The sequence below is a fragment of the Carlito syrichta genome, unplaced genomic scaffold, assembly GCF_000164805.1.
Source record: "Carlito syrichta isolate Samal-C Ts95f unplaced genomic scaffold, Tarsius_syrichta-2.0.1 Scaffold305200, whole genome shotgun sequence".
Lineage (NCBI taxonomy): Eukaryota > Metazoa > Chordata > Mammalia > Primates > Tarsiidae > Carlito > Carlito syrichta.
In genome coordinates this window covers 51,457-66,371 of record NW_007249296.1, presented here as the reverse complement: position 1 = coordinate 66,371, position 14,915 = coordinate 51,457, and the positions used below count along the sequence as shown (strand labels likewise).

The window sequence follows — 14,915 nt, the reverse complement described above, 5'->3', positions numbered from 1 at the left end:
CAGAGGAAACCCACATGGCCTACAGGTTGAAGACACAGGTTACCAGCTTTTTAGATGCTTGACTGCCAGTAGATCACTCACATGCTCTGGGTTTGTGTGGTAAAATGATCACGATAACAACATGTGACGCACTAGGTTGTTCAGAAGTGACAGTTCCTCCGAGCGAGCCACCCTCAAACCCCTAAAAGTTTAATTTATAATTTTATCCGTAATATGATCATAGGGGTTCAGAATAGGTTCAGGAATTATTTAAGTAAGTTTGCAGATAGTATCAATCAGTGGTGTTCAAAAAACAGTTTTGTATTTTGCGTTTAAGTGATTTTAATTTGAGTTTTACTCCATAGTTGGAGTCTCAGGGCTCACCCAGATTGGAGCCCAGTGGCCGCTCCCGGCCACTGCAGCCTCAACCTGCTGGGCTCCAGTGATCCTTCTGCCTCAGCCTTCCAAGTAGCTGGAACTACAGGCACACACTACCACGCCTGGTTATTTTTTTGATTTATTGTAGAGATGAGGTCTCGCCAAGTTACCCAGCCGGGTCTCAAACCCATGAGCTCAGGCAATCCACTCACCTTAGCCTCCCAAAGCACAGGATTACAGGCTGAGCCACTGAGGCCGGCTTAAGTGACTTTACATAGGTCACACAAGCTCTCTAAGTCTCAGTTTTCTTATTTGTAGAAATACTACATCAGAAAAGGTTGCTATGCAAAGTAATAAAAATTCAAGCCACATCTACATTTCAGGGAAGGTGAAGAATTTAGCTTAATGGAAAGAGATTATGAAAGGATAGGCCTTATGTAGTATTTTTGTTTGTTTGTTTTGTTTTGTTTATGTGTGTGTGTGTTTTTTTTTTTTGAGTTTGAGTCTCACGCTGTCGCCCAGACTGGAGTGCAGTGGCCGCTCCCGGCCACCGCAGCCTCGACCTGCTGGGCTCCGGTGATCCTTCTGCCTCAGCCTTCCAAGCAGCGGGAATTACAGGCATGCGTCACCACGCCCGGCTGATTTTTTGATTTATTGTAGAGATGAGGTCTCGCTGCCCAGGCGGGTCTCGAACCCGCGGGTCAGGCAATCCACTCACCTCAGCCTCCCAAAGGCGCGGGATTACAGGCTGAGCCACCAAGCCCGGCCCTTATGTAGTCTTAGCGAAAAAAATTGAAAAAAATAATAATTTAATTATTGTGCATAATAAAGAAGTAAGAAACCATAAGTGATCTGCTATTCACCAGGAAAACTATTTTGAGGAGGCTCAGAAAGGGCATTGGAGAGGAGACTTAGTTGGAAGAAATGGAGTCCTGATATTTTAGTCAGGCTCCGACTGAGGAAACTCATAGCTGGTAATGAAATCTCTTATGGCAGTGAAGAGAAGTAATAAGTGGTGTGTGATATTTAATTTTAAACAGTTCCTGGTGTGTTTTGTAATTTCTCTTCCTTATCTGGAGACTTTCATGAGTCTGTTACTAATGACTTATGTGTGTTTTACTGCCCCTGGGAACTCAGATGATGAGGCCATGATTTCCTATAAAGAAAAATGATGTTGTGAGAGGACAGTAGCCACAGGATTGGTGGAGAGATAGCCAGAAGTAATTGACAGAATTCTAACCAAGAGATTATGGTACCAACTGAACATTGGAATCCAAATACATATTAAGGTCTCTTGAGCTCTTACAATTAGGAGGGACAACATAGAATCATATTGTTGTACTTGACTATTCAAATAATCCATGTCAGAAGGTTTTCGATTACACAGAATTCATGACATCTACCTTCTAGTTTTTGTTGCCAGGAACAAGTTACTGCCAATGCAACTTTTAGCACATTTAGAAATCTTGTGCCAATTTTTACTAAAAGCATCCACTTTTGATAGACAAACTAGAAAAAGACACTTTTTGGGGTAGATGCATATTGCTGTAAAGGGCACAACCCCTGCTAGGGTGTGCAGGTTTTCTTACCTCTGTGGGCAGGCACTTGTATACAGTACAGGAACTGCACAGACTTAACATGGTGGCCTTTGAATAATGTAAGTGCCTGATAAAAAGTAGACACACTACAGAATGGTGGCAACTGAAATTATTCTGGATTACATTAGACCACAATTTACTGCTTCTGGAAATAAGAGCTGTTATGCTGACTATAAAGGGCTTTCCATGTTTCCTGCAACAGATCTACATTCAGCTGCATGTCTCCATGCATGTACACAGATCTTCTGCTTGCAAAGCTGAATAGTTGTACTTCTTTGAACTTGTTAAATGCATGTAAGAGGAAATTTGACTTATCTCCATTAATTTTTTCAAATACAAATGCATTCTACACTGGTGGTGAAAGGTTTTAATAGAGTTCTTTGTTTTAAAGAAGACTCATACTATATTTTAATTTAGTTTTAATTATCACTTTAAAATAGCTTATCCTCTCTCACTACAATCTCAACTACAAAGACAGCTCTGGATCCAGAAATTGAGCTAACCTTGAGGGCAGACTTGGAGCTTTGAGTATTTCATTATAAGACAACTTCCTGCAGATCTCTGTGCACTGCTCTGTTGACTCTAGTGAATGGCTCCTCAGATGTAGTTTTGTCCCCTGTGCTGCTATGACCTCAGAACATCCCAGGTAAGGCACAGACATGTACTTTCTTTGAATTGCACCTCTATACTTCAAATCCATATGTTATTACTGCTTTATCATTATCTTAGACACATTGTGGCTATATAAATCCTAGGCAGAATGAAAGATGTTTTAAATGAAATATTACACTGATTTGACATTATACTTTTAAATTCCTTCTTCTAGAATTTATCTCCAATTCTCCTAATTACTAGGTAAACTGGAATTTTCCAGAGTGAAGGATTGAAACAGTTTTTCAGATAGATAGTGCTATAGATTGAATGTTTGTGTACCCAGAAAATTCATATGGTTAAGCCATTGTGAAAGTATATAGAAACAGAGTCCTTTGGAGGTGATTAAGCCATGACAGTAAAGCCTTCATAAGTGGAATTAGTGCTCTTATAAAAATCAACAGGAGAGAAATGATTTCTCTTGGCCATATGAGGGTTCATTAAAAAAAAAATGCTGTCGCCGGGCTCGGTGGCTCAGCCTGTAATCCCGCGCCTTTGGGGGCTGAGGTGAGTGGATTGCCTGAGCCCGTGGGTTAGAGATCCGCCTGGGCAGTGAGACCTCATCTCTACAATAAATCAAAAAATCAGCCGGGCATGGTAGCGCATGCTTGTAATTCCGGCTACTCGGAAGGCTGAGGCAGAAGGATCGCCGGAGCCCAGCAGGTCGAGGCTGCGGTGGCTGGGAGCGGCCACTGCACTCCAGTCTGGGCGACAGAGACTCCAACTCAAAAAAAAAAAAAAAATGCCATCTACAAGCCAGGATATTGGCCCCTAATGCTGTGTGGTGGGCAAGGTATGACCGGTGTCATGGGGGTGAAAGTATTCATCAAGACAATTATGAATTATGAAATATAGATTTATTAAAAGGAATATATATTGTGAAAGCACAACAGGCAGAGCAACAGAGAGAGAATATTTGCTCTCTGCTGTCTGCAAAGGGGCAAAAGTTAGAGGGGGTGTTTTATAAGCCTGGTGATGGGGTATAACTGGGAGAAGTTTGCAAAGAAAAATTGCCAAAGGTTTGTGAAATTGCTGATTGATTGTGTTTTATTGTTTTTGTTTTTTTGTTTTTAGATAGGGTTAATTAAAAGCAATAGCTGACTGCTTTTTGTTTGCCTTAGAACTAACAGCAAATGTTTTAGAACTGGTCAGTTAATTTTTGCAACTCTGGCTGTTATCAATAAGTTCCTTTGAAACATGTGTAAAATTCTCATCTTGAGTATTCCTCCCTCAATTTACCCAATCGTTGCTGGCCTAATCATGCCCCAGTTTTCTCCACATTCTCCCTGACAGAACAACAATGCTGAGTCTTTGGCATAGGGTTGAATGTCTCATCTTCTGTAGTTGCTTTGGGCTGAAAAAGGGCATGGTGCTGGCCCTACCTAGGATTTTTGGTTTGTCAGGGGATTCTCTTCTCTGTGTTGAAATAAGAGAACCATATGTATGTTTAGGGGGAGTCTGAGTAAAAATCTTTTGTAGCTTGGTTTAAAGGGCTCTTGGGGAAGTGGGGTTTCCAATGACATGGGTTGGAAATCTTGTTGAAGCATCATCTGGAGATGGAACTGCTGGAGTCTGGAAGAGACAAACTTGATAAAAATATTAAAGAGAAGCAATTTTGTAATTAAGAGAGAAGTATTGAAATGAGGGTTCCCAAAAAGGGAAGGAGTCAGGAAAGTTAGGACCATTTTCTTGTTTCACAAATATAGAAGATACCATAAATGTTGGAAAGTAGAGAAAAATATGTATTAGTAAAATGAAAAATATATAGTACTTTAACAAGGAGACACAGTTACTTTGTAAAGAGGGACTATTAACATGTCTATTTCCAGAGTAAAAGTATAATTTTTTTGTTAATAGCAGTTCATTTCACAGATAGATTGATGAGTATTTGGTGGGCTGATTTTTCTATTGATGATGTAAATAAATAGACCTTTAATAGAAGACATTTTATGGAGACAGGAAAAAAAAAAAAACCACAAAAACAAAAACAAAGGTTAATGCTTGGAAAAGTTTATAAATTAGCTTTCCAAATTTTTGACAGATTCTTCCTGTACTATAGTTTGGGCCATGCATTTAAGTGAAATTTTTGTAAAGTTCATATAAAGTCTGAAGAAAAATATGAAAATGTTAGTTTGGAGACATGTAGCCAGGAAAGACTTCAAGATGTAGTTTACATTGTAGAAAATAATAAAAACTCAAAAACAATAAAGAAGATAATTTCACATTGGTGTACTATAGTGTTTTTTTTTTTTTTTTTGAAACATGATGTTTTCTCTCTAGTTCTTCATTTTTACTGAAGATAGATCACAGTAGGACCAATTTGCTGTATGGAAAATAAGTTTTAGACTTATTTGCATGAAGTGCAGCAAGAATAATTATTTTACCATGTAGGCTCCTTTTGAATTGGCTTTGTTGGAACACTTTACATAAGAAACTTCAGATTCTAGAAACTTTTGAGCCAGACAAGAATTTTCCCGTATGAGTTGGGTGAAGTTATCTTTTTGAGGTTACAAACAACTTCGGATTCCTGGGTTTGTTAACAGGTAGACTTCTCTACTTACCACTGGTTCAGAAGCCCTGCAGAGTTGAAGAGGTATTGGGGCAGTTTTTACGGGCTTTTTAATTGGCTTTTTATAGATCTTAATCTTAATTCCTCAAAGCAGTTTGTTTTGAAACATTATTCCAACCAATGCCTTGGTAAAATAACCAGTTATTCCAATTAAATTTTGTTACAAAAGAAAATCAATTCTTACTGAATTAATGCAAATAACCATATTGTTATAAATCAATATTCACAAATGGATTCCAAGTTCTGGTGAAATTAAGTAGAGAGAAAGATATATGTTTTAAATTAAGCTTACAGGAGTATAACTTCCTCATTTGTTAACTGCTGTAAATAACTCCAAGAAAAAAGATTGTTTTAATAAAAGTCCTACAAGTAGTTTTTTTCTAGTTTAAAGGCACACTTTTAAAAATTGTTAGAAATTAGCACTGGAGAGCACTTGTCCATGTTTTATAACTGGTGATAAACTACTTTTTGAAAAAGATGAGAATAAAACAATAATTGTGGATGACTGAGGCCTAGGTTTGAAAAAGATCTCAGATACATTCTTAGATTTCATAATAGATGCTGTTTATAAAACAATTCCCCCTCACCAATAGGTACTACCCACTGGCCCTGAGCCATTATGGAAATAATCCAGGAGGAAGGCATGGGGGAGGAATGGTTTCTGGAGACTGAGCCTTTTTTATGGTCTTTTGAGTAACTTATTGCCTACTCAAGCAGTTATATGTTGACTGGCCTTATAGGGCAGCTTCCCAAAAAAGACTGAATTGTCCGGACCATCTGGAGTTATCGGGGTACCTGAAAGAGGGAGTGGAGACTAAAAGGAATACAAGACTCCTTTAACTGCAAAGGGAGGGCACCGGGGCTAGTCCCTGAGTGACACCGTTTCTCTTTATTCCAAAGTTTATATACAAGTACATTACAATCAGGCATTCAGACTTCCCCAATCTTCAACATTAAACTTCCCCTCTATCAAGAAGTGTCTGTACCCAGACTCAGACTATTTTGTCAACATTTCATATTAGTTTTGTCCTTGACCAGCACTTTCTGTACTTTGAAAGACACATACTATTCTTATCTGGACTCTGCTTTTCTAGGTAGACAGTTTCATGCTTTAACTATTTAGTCCCCGACATGTCCCCCTTCTTTATTTATTTTTGTGGCATAAGATTATCTTGGCTCCTGTCTTAGGTTGTTCTCACTTCACCTTTGGTTGTTACCCGTCATCGGCTTATTCCCCCTCTACGTGGGGAATGCCTGTCTTAGGTTCATACCAGGTGGCTGGAATCTTACCCGTCATTGAATACCAAGACTTCTTTCTTATACCACATGTTCAATGGGGCGTGGGGCTTGTTGTAACTTTATCATATGCAAATCTCTTTGCACCGTTATAATAGAGGTCCAGATAGATCTTATAATGCATGGTCCAAGACAAAACAATAACAGGCCAACAATGCTTATTGCAATTATTGGGGTCAGCCATTTCCATAATGCCTGAGTTGGAGATCCAATAAGGTTTTGAATTTTATCGAATATGTCTTTAGCCATATCCATAGGAAGCACATCTATATGTGCTTGACTTAATGCCAATATTTCTTTGTGAAGTTTTTGTAGATCTAAGGATTCATTGCTACTCTCCCATAATCCTTCTAAATGGTGTTTTACTTTTTGCCAGTCACTGGAATTGCCCTGGTAAGTTTGTTAGTTACACAAATCCACTGATACTCTGCATGACATTTGATTCTGCTATGGGTGTACACAGTGTCTACACAGCCCCCCAAATTAGTGACAACTTCATACAATAATTGTAACTTTTGTTTCATTTTTAAATCTATCTTTTCCTGAGTTCCCATCATCTGGGAAACGTTACTAGTAAGGTTGTTAACGAAATTAGCAGATTGTATGGACATTGTGAGGCTTGCAGCTGCAGCTGCTGTAGATGTAATCATGGTTATCAAAGCCAATATACCCCAAACTATTAACCCTACACCCCTTTTTTGTACAGATAACATGTTTCTTAAATGTTGTAATACATAGTACCCCTTGTCTTCATACCAAGGGATAGTAATATTCACAGGTAAAAACACTAAAGGGGGTTGATGAACCAATACTACCATAATGTGCTCATCAGTTAAACAATGTAAACAGTTAGTCAAATTACAATTTGTACAATTGATAATAGAAGTCATATTGTAGTCCGGATTAGGGGTAATGTTAAACGCACCAGAAGTCACATTACCTATTAAAAACAAATTAACAGATGTAAGACAAATAGAAGTTCTGTTACATTCTGTGGTATTACCAACAGTGTCATTCAGTCTTTGTATAGCCTGGTCAAATTTCTGAGAGGCAAGGTTGGAGTTATTATAACATCCTCTAATTCCAGCATCAGTTTTCTCCTTTCGGAAGCAGAATGGAATCCCACGACCCATCCCTGTAAAGTTCCAAGATTTCCAGTCTGAGGTGACATTATGGCTGAATAGCACATCTTTGTTCATATTGGTGACGTGCAGCAATGGTAGTTCCGGAACATAGGCCCAATGGACGGCTGCATCAACGGTCTCCAGGGTCATCAATATAGTAATTGTCGCACTGATGCACCAAACGCTCAGGAAGCCAACGTGCCCCATCATCATCCTTATTTTATAATACGGCTGGATTCTTCTTCACATCGACGGTGGTCTCTCACTGCGTCCCTCGTTTTCAGGTCCCTTGTTCGGATGCCTCCTGTCCAGACCATCCAGAGTTATCGGGGTACCTGAAAGAGGGAGTGGAGACTAAAAGGAATACAAGACTCCTTTAGCTGCAAAGGGAGGGCACCGGGGCTAGTCCCCAAGTGACCCCGTTTCTCTTTATTCCAAAGTTTATATACAAGCACATTACAATCAGGCATTCAGACGTCCCCAATCTTCAACATTAAACTTCCCCTCTATCAAGAAGTGTCTGTACCCAGACTCAGACTATTTTGTCAACATTTCATATTAGTTTGTCCTTGACCAGCACTTTCTGTACTTTGAAAGACACATACTATTCTTATCTGGACTCTGCTTTTCTAGGTAGACAGTTTCATGCTTTAACTATTTAGTCCCTGACACTGAATTTAGAACTTGTTTGACCACAAGGCAAGATTTTTATAAACACCTTTTTTTAACCTTTTATAATTTTGTTGTATCAAAGTGCAGATTAGTGCTTTAAGAAAACACTGTTATTTTGACATAATGGCATTCTGACCCAACATTAGTGAGATTTAGTTGTTAATGGCTAGTTTATAAAAATGACTAAATAATCCCCTTTAGCAAATTTGATTATACATAGAATCCCTTTTATACATTTCTTCTCATGAACTTTACACAGGCCATTTACAACTTACACAGTCCATTTACAACATGATTGGATTTTTCTGTTTTGTCCCATACTTTTCTCTTTCTTAAATCTCTCATCAAAAATTTGCCATATACAATTCCTTATCATATAAAATTGTTCTTTTCAAAATGCCATGTGGCGCACTAGGTATGGCCAGTGTTACAGGGGTAAAAGTATTCACCAAGATAATTATGAATTAAGAAATATAGTTTTTTAGAAAGCAAAGTATGTAGTGAAGAGCACAAGGGGCAGAGCAGTGGAGAGAGAGTGCTGTCTTCTGTCTGCAAAGAGGCAGAAATTAAAGGGGTGTTTTATAAGCCTGGTGTTGGGGTCTCGTGGACCAGGGAAATTGAGAGAAGTTTGTAAAGGGAAATTTCAGAATTTTCTGAACTGGCTAATTATGGTGTTTGTTTCTTTAAGATAGTGTTAATTAATAGCAATAGTTGATCACTTTTTGTTTACTGCAGATCTAACAGCAAATGATTAACTGCTTTGTGTTTACTGTGGAACTAACAGCAAATATTTTATAGTTGGTCAATGAATTTTACAACTCTTGCTGTTATCAGTACATTTCTTTGTAATATTTGCAAAATCTCATTCTAAGATTCCCTTCTTCAATTTACCTCGTTTACCTAATTGATGCTGGCCTAATAGGGTCTCATGTTGTAGTGAGAACACAGAGAGGCTGTGACACTGAGGGGGTTTTAGGAAGTAGCAGATTTATTTGCACTGGCGCACAACTCAGCGGGCTAATGCTCCCAGGCTGAGCCCTCCGGAGGAGGAGTGGGGGTCTTATACCTTAGTTTTGGTAAGGGAGGGGGTCGGGTTGAGCGATTACACATTTTCTTTGGAATTCACAATGTTGTATTCAGCAAAATCGGATTTTCAAAGAACAAATGGTCTTCAGGAAATGCATGGCAAGCAGGGGTTGTAAACTGATAACTTCAAAAAGAGAGTATTTGAGTAAGATGTGAATCGGTCACTCTTTTGCATTTCCAGGAAAGCTGTTAGTCTTTGGTTATTTGATTTTCTCAAACAAAACCTGTCTGGCAGGTTTTCACTGATTGACTTTCAAAAGGAATACTTTTAACTGCTAACAGCCCCCTTTCTGTCACATTCCCCTCTTTGATGCTTGACCCCTCATGGGGCTAGAGCATCATCTTTTTTTTTTTTTTTTGAGTTGGAGTCTCACTCTATCACCCAGACTGGAGTGCAGTGGCCGCTCCTGGCCACTGCAGTCTCGACCTTCTAGGCTCTGGCTATGCTTCCACCTTAGCCTTCCGAGTAGCTGGAATTACAGGCATGCACTACCATGCCTTGCTGATTTTTGATTTATTGTAGAGATGAGGTCTCACAAGTTGCCCAGGCGAATCTCGAACCCATGGGCTCAGGCAATCCACTCACCTCAGCCTCCCAAAGAGCGAGATTACAGGCTGAGCTGCCGAGCCTGGCTAGAGCATCTTTAATTTGGTGCATCAACATCATGTGGGCCGCAGTTTTTCGTTCAACAACTGTTTCTACAAACTTAGAAATGGTGTTCATAATTATTGGGGTTATGCAAGGGAGGATAAGATAGGATCCCACCAACAGGACTACAGATCCAATAATGTACTTAAATCCTCTGAGACCCAAGAACATGTTTTCAAACCAATTGCCGATTTTTATGCCTTGCCATTTTTGCACTGGGACATGGGCAAGCTTTCTAATATTGGTGGCTATATCAGTTATTGCTTTACTATTATCATCTATTTGCAAACAACAGTTAGAGCTATTACATTTGCCACATACTCCTCCTTCTTCTACTACCAAGTAGTCCAAAGCTAAGCAGTTTTGATAAATAGCTGCGTGCATTTGGGCTTTTTGCTGAGCAACACGCTCAAAAGCCGTGGCTGTTTGATTAGTTATAACTTCTAAGACAGTTTACCCGATAGTGTAACCCGATAATGTGATTTAGCCTATATATAGGCATGCAGTATCCCCAACTCCCATCTTGTGCCCATGTGGCTGGGCCATAAGCATTTATAATTCTCTGGGGTGGCCATTCATCATCTTTCCAAACCTGGGTCCCTCCTATATTAGGAACTTGGTTGAGGGATCGAGCATTTTTTGTTTTCAGGCTTTCATAAAGGGGAATGACTAGTTCATCCCCCTTGGGTTAAGCAGAAGGAAAAATCTTGGCTGGATTATTCCTATGGTACATGTGCCTTTTCATAATGCTGGGAGTTGGGCATATGCAACCTTTCCTCATATCCCAAATAGCCCTTTATACCTTGAAATGGGTTAGCTTGTTCAGAGGATAGTACTATACAGTTACTTATAGTTTGGGTGACAATAGTACATTGAGAAGATTTAGTTGCATAAGCAGGTGCCCAATACCAAATAGGCCTCGTTAGTTACCAGAACAAACTTCTGAATGGGATGAATAATGATGGAAAACTCTTCGTCTAGCCAAATAGTTTCTATACATGTACATGCTGGGTGTGTGGGGGAAGCCATAAACACCCAAATTAGGCAGAAATACATAAAAGCACAAGAAAACTTCCTATCGTAAGAAAGAATGGAAATGCTATTGAGACCCTTTTCTAACATGATCGCCAGAACCCAGCAGGTTGAGACTGCGGTGGCTGGGAGTGGCCACTGCACTCCAGTCTGGGTGACAGAGTGAGACTCCAGCTCAAAAAAAAAGAGAGACAATTTAGCAAAGATAAAGGTTGACAAAGCAAAACAATGGCTTATCAGTAATGTCCACTGAATCCTTAAGCTGAATCTTCTGCTGTGAGTCAATCAGCCAGCCTCCAGTGTGTGGTTAAAGGAGGGCTGAAGTATCCTCAGGCTTTTAGAACACAGCTTGAAAAATTCGTTCTGGGTTTTCCATCGGCCTTGGTGACCTGGCTTAAAAGAATGGGAATAGCCCGCAAAGCACTCCTCCTCCTGTATGAAACTGCTCCGGTCCGTGAAGTATTCGACTTCAGGGTCCCTGAGGAACTGGTTTGTTAAATCTGGATGGCCAGAGAACACTTCATTTATTAATTTAATATAATTGTGATCTGGCTGCCTGGCTCTATGGGTAGTAAGGTCTTCACTGCCTCTAGGTGAATATGTGGGTTTTTCACAGAGCATTCCCTGACATCTGACCATTCGAGCACTGGTTAGCCAATACTGCCTCTTGTATTTTATTAAATGTATTACCGCATGAGGCACCCTGACGGTTAGGTGTTGTTCCATAGTTAGTCTGGTATCTTCTGTTATCAGGAGTGCTGTGGCTGCCAGGGCTCATAAACAAGGCAGCCAACCCTTATCCAAACAGAATCTAGTTATTTGGATAAATATGCCACAGGTCTATGCCATGACCCTATGCATTTGAGTTAAGGTCCTTACTGCAGTGCCAACATGTTTATTCATGTATAAAAAGAAAGGCTTAGTCATATTTAGAAGTCCCAGATCAGGTGCATTGGTGAAGGCCTGTTTAATTCATTCAAAGGCCTGTTTTGGGGCCTTTTTCCCATAGCAGAGGTTTCTGTTCACCCCCCTTTGAGGCTTCATAGAGGGGTTTTGTCATGATATAGAAGTTAGGTGTTCAAATGCTATACAACCTTGCAGCCTCCAAAACTTCCGAATTTGACACCAGGTAGTTGGGCTGGTATAAACACACTGCTTGTTTTCTTAATGGGCCATTGCTGTAAATTAATTCTTGTTAGGTTATTATTCTTAGCTGTTCGACTTTTTACTTTGAACTTTTGAATGTGCAGATTTAAAGGCTTTCAGTTAGTTCCCTGGAGGGGTGAGACCCATGAGGGAAGCCTAGAGGTTCTTGAGACTAGAAGTTACCCACAAATTTAACAATCTGGGTAATAGCATGTACTAGTATAGGAAAAGGACCACCCTTAGGGTCCATTTCTTTTTTCTTACAGCTGTTGGTTGGGTCCTTCCTTTCTTCAATTTTTAGCAGCACTTATTCCCCTGGGATGTTTGGGTTTTCCATGGTCCAGGAAGTTCCTAGGGAAACAAGCTTATGAACTGTGATTAAAATTTGTTCAAATGGACAACACATTTCCTTATGAGCCTTTCAGTTTGTGGCCCCATTTCCTTCAGAGGTATAGGAAAAGGCCTACCATTAAACAATTTCAAAGTTTTAATGAATTCTATTTCAGGGACTTAGATCTTGAGTGATGCAATACCAAATACCTATGTTCAGTTTACTTGTGTCTCCAAAGGATTTCTAGTGATTGTTATGCTAAGCCGCAAAATGAAAGATTGTACTGTCTTAGTTCTACATATGATGGAGTTTTCTTTGGATTTTCCGAGGGGTGGGGTAGGCTGCCACTTGGCCTGCAGTAGAATATAATTTTTAAAATGTGTGAACGCCTTCTCAAACCTACCTATAGGAAATCTATTTATGTCTAGTCTCTGCTAGCTACCCTGCCTCATTTATTTATTCTTTAGAGATTTTTTTCGATCCCATAATCATATGGGGTGCTGAAGGGTGAAGGTCCGTTTTCTGCAACTTCTTCAGAGCTGACAGTGGGTGTAGTCCTGCCTAGGCAGAGATCGAAAATCTTTCCCTGTCTGACTTGAGGCATCCAGATCTGTTTCAGTAGTGGCATTGTTTGCAAACACTGACTGAAATCCTTTCATTACCGTTATGTGAGCATGAAACTACTGCATTCTGGCTCAATAAAAGGAGTAAAGTCAGGCATACATTTTGACAATTTTAGGTAGTGGCTGATCACCTTTTGTACAAAAGCTACAAGGCCTGAAGTTATTAGCATAACTTAAATGATAAACTTTAATTTCTGTGGCTTTATTATAAGTACCAGTCTTTGGAGCTTTTAATGTATTTCTGGACTATAATGGTAGCCAGACAGAATGTTTTAGACTATAATTTGAACCAGGCCCTCAAGTAAATTTTATATAAAATTTGAAGAGAAATCCAAAAATGTTTGGAGATTTGCATCTAGAAAAGACTTTATTATGCCTAGATTGTTTATAGAATTTCTTTTGTATATATTTTTTCATAAACCTTCCTCGTACCATTTTTGGCATGTTTATACCATTTTATTTTTGTTCTTTACCCCCTTTTAAAAATTTTCAGATAACTATTTATTATAAGATAGAAATTTACCATGTAAGATTTCTTTTTAGATAAAAAATATTTTTCTCTTATATTGCTTGTTTTTCTTACTAAAACCTTATTTGTACACCAACAACCATTTTATATTTTTTCTTTGCTTTTCGCTTTCCTTTTTTTTAAATAGATAACCTTTTATAGTCATAATTTGAATTTACCTTTTAGTAACAGTTAGGTGAAACATTTAACTTTTGGAACACCTTTAACTCCCACTAGAGAGCAGGTATCAGGAGAAAGAGGTTCAGTATGAGCACAAAGCCTAAAAACTTAGCCTTAGTATTCATCAAGAAATTACTCTGGACCCTAGCCACATTCATACAGACCCAAGGATTCTCTGGGGTGATGGCAAACATAGCGCTGGGCTGGGCCGTGTCCCCCACTTCAGTCCATGGCCACCATTACTCTTCCTTTGGGAGAGGACATACCATCTCTTTCAGTGGGCTTTTAGTCCGGATGTTGGACAAGGTCCTGGGGGCTTAGGCCATCAAATACAATTGTGCTTTAAGTACCCAGATTGACCACATTCATAGCAGCTGATACCATCCCCCCCTTAGCAGTTTTGTCCTTATCAGACCTCTTTTGGGTGACTGGAGTTTTATCATTAGTGGCAACTGCCAGTAGATTTGTTTAATTTTCCTCTGGTTGGTGCTCATCCTGGAGTCCTCCCCCGCTTCCTTTTTTTACTTAATGTCTTGGTTTCTAAGAACTTCAGAAATTTCTATAATTGGGAGTTTGGTATTTATAGTCTTGAGTTAAGCCTCTGGAGTGGGGTATTTAATATTCCATAAGATATAATCTTGTGTGCAAAGTAGTGAAATAAATTTTTAAAATACCTCTGCATACAGAACTTTTGATCATTTTTTTTTTTAGGTCTACAAAGTGAATTTAATTGTCAGATGGTTTTGCTCCTTTCCAAATCTCATTATCTGCTAACTTGTAGTGAGTTCAAATTTGATTTTAATAATGCACTTATTATGTATTTTTTTAAACCACATAATTTTAATTTGCTTTAATTATTTAAAATCTGCTCTATCTGGGTGTTTGAGGGTACAGTTATTACACATTTTCTTGGTCACATTTCTTAAAAATCCAAAATTTGTTTTGAACATTTGCAATTTATTCCTCAAAGGAGAATTCTAAAACAAACAAATAACTAAATAAAGTCATAAACAGCAATGCCAGGTATCTCTGGGACCCTTATGACTTCTTCCAAGCTGAGTGTCCTCAACCGTCCTTGAAGCCTCCCATTTTT

General features: G+C 39.0%; 1 pseudogene; it reads left to right on the top strand.

The window, feature by feature from the left end:
- The first annotated feature begins 7,712 nt into the window (after window positions 1-7,712).
- The window catches only part of LOC103263642, a 47,449-nt pseudogene continuing 40,246 nt past the window's right edge, over window positions 7,713-14,915 (top strand).